Source organism: Choloepus didactylus, chromosome 11, assembly GCF_015220235.1.
Source record: "Choloepus didactylus isolate mChoDid1 chromosome 11, mChoDid1.pri, whole genome shotgun sequence".
NCBI lineage: Eukaryota > Metazoa > Chordata > Mammalia > Pilosa > Megalonychidae > Choloepus > Choloepus didactylus.
The window spans coordinates 71019812-71025901 of record NC_051317.1 but is presented as its reverse complement, the minus strand read 5'-3'; the positions used below and the strand labels follow the sequence as shown (position 1 = coordinate 71025901).

Genomic DNA, 6090 nt, shown 5'->3' with positions numbered 1-6090 from the left:
TCATAAAGTTTTCCCCAGAATTTTTTTCAGTGCCACCTTTACTTCCTTGTTCCTCAGGGTATAGATGAGTGGATTAAGCATGGGGGTCACCACGGTGTAGAAGAGGGAAACAAACTTTCCCTGGTCCTTGGATCTACTCTTGGCCGGCTGCAGATACATGAAGATGATGGCTCCATAGAAGATGATGACCACCTGGTGGGAAGAGCAGGTCCCAAATGCTTTCTGTCTTCCAATGACTGACTCTATCTTCAAAATTGCTTGAGCAATGTATCCATAGGAAGTTAGGATGAGTGAAAAAGGCACCACCAGGAATAATACACTAGCCACAAAGAGCTCAGCCTGGTTGAATGTAGTGTCCACACAAGCCAATCTGATGAGCACAGGGACCTCACAGAAGAAATGGTCCACCTGGTGGTGACCACAGAAGGGCAGCTGCAGAGTGAGAGTGGACTGAATCAATGTGGTGGCCACTCCACTGAGCCATGCCATAGAGGCCAAGATATGGCAGAGCCAAGGATGCATGACAAAAGCATAGTGTAGGGGACGGCAAATAGCAGCATAGCGATCACAGGACATCACAGCCAGGAGGACACACTCAGTGGAGCCCAGTGCAAGGGAAACATAGAGTTGAATGACACAGCCACCATATGTGATGGATTTATCTGAACCCCACAGGTAGACTAGAAGCTGGGGTATGATACTGCTGGTGAAGCAGAGGTCCAAGAAGGAGAGATGGGAGAGGAAAAAGTACATAGGATGTGGAGCTTAGAGTCCAAGACAGACACTAAGATGATAGTAGTGTTGCCTAGAAGGGTCATGAAGTAAAGGAACAGGATTACTCCAAAGAGAATGGTCTCCACCTGAGGCCTGTCTGAAAAACCTATCAGAATGAACCCAGGGAGGACACTCTCATTGGTCTGCTGCATCATTCTTGCTTTGATCATTCGCTCCTGAGAGGTGAAGTCATATAAAGCAGTAACCTCAGGGACTGCATATCAAATCCTTGATAATTAAGATTTAGTGCAGGCTGTGTTTGTATGGATCTACTTCTGGAAGTTTTTGTTCTGTGCCATGGATCTATATATCTATCTTTGACAATACTACACTATTTTAGTTAACCTACCTCTATTTCAAGACTTAAAATTGGGTAGAACACAATACTAGTAGTCAAGAAGGGTAGGGGAAAAGGGATATAGGATATATGGGGTTTTCTTCTTTCTTTAATTTTTTTCTGAGGTAATGCAAATGTTCCAAAAATGATCATGGTGATGAATGCATAATTATGGCATGATACTGTGAACCGTTGACTGTATAATCTGAATGGATTATATGGTGTGTGAATATATCCCAATAAAATCATGTTAAAAAAAAAGAACGGTGTTGGGAAAACAACTTTGGAAATAGGTGAATAAAAAGGTCAAAGTAGAACACATCAGCGTGATATATTTGCTTATCCCATGAAGTGTCATGCATGGTCTGTTGGCCATAGGTTTTCCATTTACCTTAAGGACAGAAGGAAACAGATTACAAATAGAAAGCACAAAGATTGAGGTTTTTCCCACTTTTTTCATAAATATTAACTTTCAATATAAAGTAATGGCATTTTATAGGAATTGAGAGAACCAAAACCACCAGAGAATATGTTACATTCACAAAATATACAAATGGATAGTAAATTAGGTAGACACAATGATGAAACACATCAGAGTCCAACCATCTTATTTGTCATGCAACATATTATGAGAATGCAGAAGAGGTGAGGAATTGTGGAATGGTAAGTTCAAAGCTAGTTTGGGTAACATGACAATTTGCTTTTAAAGAGATAAAGAGGAAAATAATCCAGGCCTAAAGAATTTCATGAGTCTAGAAATAGAGGTTACCTTACAGGGTAGAATAGAAAACAAAGCAAGTAACTCATTGTTTGGATAATTAGAAAAAGCAAACTCTTAGAGTCAGAATCAGAATATAGTTTGCTGGGGGATGAGGTGGGGATATGGCAATGGGAAGTTAAAGCTTCAAATATACAGGGTTCCTATTGGAGTGATGGCAATCTTTTGGTAATGGATGGTGGTGACGGTAGCACAACAATGCAGATGTAATTAATAACATTAATAATGTAATATATATCTGAATGTGACTAAAAGTGGAAATACCAGATTATATATATGGTAACAAAAATTTTTAAAAATAATCCATGGAACTACATTACACACACAGGAACCTTAAGTTATACCATGGTCTATAGTAACAGTACAATTATAAAAATATGATATCAATTGTAATAAATATTCCAAACCAATGCAAGGTGTTGATCATGGGTGGTATATGAGAGTCCTGTATTTTGTGCATGACTGGTCTGTAACTTCACAACTTCTCTAATAAAGAAAAAAATTTAAAGCAAGTAACTGAATTTGGAGAGAGGTTATTGCATAAATGGGCTAAATCAAATAACAGAATATGGTAATTAAACATAATTTTGAGTCAATTTTTCAAAGACCTTAAATATCAGTAAACCTGATTTGGTATTATTCATTTAGTAAAAGAGAAGCAAAGTCTTTGTAGGAGGGATGTGGATTTGTTTGAATTTTCCTTTTTAATATAAATGTATCTACAGTGTCATACATTTTAAAACAGAACACACTATAGTCCAGAAGCTATGTTTATAAAATAAATGGATATTTATATAATACATATATGAATGAACATATGAAAAGCTTATCATTAACTTCATTATATTTTATACTCAATTTTCACACACTCCATTCTATTATAAACACCTTTTCTTTAGAGCACATTTTTTAATGTAATCATATATCTTTTTATTGTGGAATATAACATACATACAAAAAACGAATAACTTTCCAAGTGCAATTTAACATGTAGTCAGCAAATTTCAAAGAATGTTATGGGTTACATTTCCACAGTGTCAGTTATTTCCTTATTGTGGAATATAACATACATTTGAAGTATTGAATACTGCTTAAATAACTATTACTTAGCTATTTGTCTTTGGACATGAAATCAATTTATCTATCCATCATTACTTCTTGGATAAATACTGTTCAGGTCCTACACTACATATCAGAAATATGAAATTAAAAAGACATTGCAATCAAGAACTTTGTTGGCTCCCAGGAAGAAACAAGCAAGCCCCAAAATAAATATAAGAGTCTGCTATAGGCGCAACCACAATTTCTCCCATCCACACTTATTTATGACACGAGCAGAGGACAAACCTCCAGAATCTTTTGAATGAGGGTTGATGGATGTGAAATGGTCTCAGGCCATTTCCATGAAAAATCTCCCTTCATCTAACCATGTGCAGATAAGTACCTAGACATGTGAATAAAGGCGAAGAAAGTGAGGAAAAACTACTAAAGGTAAGGCAAGCAATAGAAATGTAAGAAGGATTTAATCATTATCAACAGATAGCAATGTGAAGAAGACAGTCATGATGCATTTAGTAGAGATTTAAAGAGGAATTTGCATGGCTTTTGAGAGTGGGCATAACTCCTTAATTTAAAAGAAAAATTTCATAAAACTCATCAAATCATTTTGGAATGGATATAAATAAAGTTGAGGTTGCCAATTGGAATAGATGTATAAATCAATGTTCCTCTGCCCCCCCAACTCAAATACCCTGGTATATGTTCCCCCTTGCAGGCAGCCCATGAGGGTCCTTCCAGGGAACCTAAAAACTGGTCATCATCAAGTATGCTTGGAGAGGCATCCACTAAGCACTGAGTTACTTGGAAATGACAGCCCTGGTCTGTAACGGCAGGGGTGCATGCACCTTCATGTTCCTTTGAAAGAACCCCCCAGAGAGCAAAATGTCCAGGTCTGGTCCAGGGACTTAGAAAATAAAACCAGTGGTAACTCTCACCTTGTCGAGTTTGGGAGTAGCTTCTCTCTTCACAACAGAATACACCGCCTGTTCTGGATGTTGGGGTACAGAAAGTTTCTGTCTACTCTGACCTGCTTTGGAAAAAGAGAAATGTGTTCTCTGCATTTATCCTGAGAGACTGTAATGTCAGCTACCTGCAGCTGCCAGGGGTTCAAAAGGGAAGAGATCTGGATACTGCTCTCATAGTGGTCACAGACTCACTTGCTCACCTTGGGAAATGATTTCATTTCCCTGGAAACAACTTTCTCCATATACCAAGTGAGGGAGTTAACATCAGTTTCTTGTTGCATCTAAGGTATCTTGCCAAGAGGAACTGGAACCAGGTTGGCTGTAAAATATTATTTCTCAGAAGACCCCGTGAATTGTGAGTGAAGAATATGGCTGTAGTTCCTGTTGGTCATGATGATAATAGGAAACATTTAAATAAAGCTCACCAGATGCCAGTCTCTGTTCTGAGAACTTGATCTCTATGAAACTATTTAGTGAAATAATATACTCCAAGGAGACATTAGGAGAGAGACATAATTAAGCCCAGGAGCTCACATCCCCAAATTCTTCTCTGCTTTTACCTATATTATACGTTTAATGAAAAATTGCTGTGTTTTGAGCTTTAGTTTTGGGCTTCCCAGCCTATGCTCATCCCTTGAAGGAACCTCAGATATTTAGCCACTAAACATTATGTATCTTACAGTATCCTTATGAGACCTTCCCCACTTCAGGCTGTAGAGAAACAGCATCACCTTGGTGTTATAACAATTCCTATTTCACATATGCATGTAGAATGCACTGCTTTTGGGTAAGGAGAGGAAGGAAGGTTGAATACAAATATTAAGCAGAGCAGAACTGGTGGTACATGGGCTTCTGATTATTAGGGGCAGCCAATGGCAGCAGGAAAGGGACAAGGAGTATAAGGAATGCAATTGTGGGGAGAACTAGCAGATATGGTAAAGCTTTACCACTTTTAGAGCTGGGGATATTAACTTATTCAAACCAGTTGAATAAAACCTGCCATGAATGAGGCCAGCACATAAGGTTTAATCTCAGTATTATTTTCTGATCCACAAATGCTCACCCAAGAAAACATGGGGAGAGGAGTGGCAGTCCAAAAATTTTTATCCTTCACATGAAGAACCCTAAAATCTAAGCATATCTAAGCATATCTACTCCAGTCAATGTGTTATGGGAATATCTGGATAGATATTGTGAAGTACTTAAATGTTATTTATATGAGAAAATGGTACAGGAAATCCTACAAAAATCATCCTTAAAAATCTGTTAAGGACTTTACATGTAACTGATACTCTGAGCTTCCCAGTGGAAACACTTAGATGAACCTCACTCTGGAGGGATCATTCTTAGAAGAGTCATATAGAGTGATCTCAGTAATTAAGTAATTAGGTGTTTTTTTTTTAAAGTGTTGACTAATTCTCACCTTGTCCTGAAATGAAAAAAAAACATAGAGAAGAAAATTGAACTGTGAAAGTTCTGTCAAAGTTCTGAGTTACAAAAATGTAAATCTCATCAGAGCCACAATATAAGCATTGTCCATGGGAAAGGGTGATCTTGCTACCATCAGATCCAAGTATTTGTGCATCACTTAAGGAGGTTCAATTGAAAAAAGTTGTGTTGAGGTACAATTAAAACACAACACTGAGGGAGAAACAACATTTTGAAAATTTCACAAATGCAATGTTTTGTTTTGAAGTCATTCTGCAGCCATCTCTTACAAACTCACTGACCTATTTCTCTGGAAACACATGGTTCACTTACCATTATTTCTGCTGCATGGTGACATTAATCAAAATGGTTGGCCACCAATTCATTCAGGTCTTGAACTCATTGCTTCATCTCTGGATGCTTCTGGCTCTTCCCTTGGAAAATGGAAAGTAAAATTAAAATACCTTCTGGACATGCTGTTATAGAAAAATTAAAATCATTTTAAAAGTCAACACACTATGCATTAATAATAAACCAAAAACAAGGCTCAGAAATAAAGCTGCTACAAACACTTTAGAAAGATATCTCTGAAGTAAGATAATTGTGATCATAACTAGAAACCAATGAATGAATTCCTCATTTTATCCAACTCTAAAATCATGGGAATTTCCCTTTGGCCAGCATGCTAGTTCAACCATAAATTCCTGGGAACATATCATCCTTCCAGATTTTGGAATACTCCAAATTTC

General features: G+C 37.4%; 1 pseudogene; it reads right to left on the bottom strand.

Annotated features, from left to right (window-relative positions):
* Nucleotides 1-929, bottom strand: LOC119506239 (annotated as a pseudogene).
* Nucleotides 930-6090: the final 5161 nt, after the last annotated feature.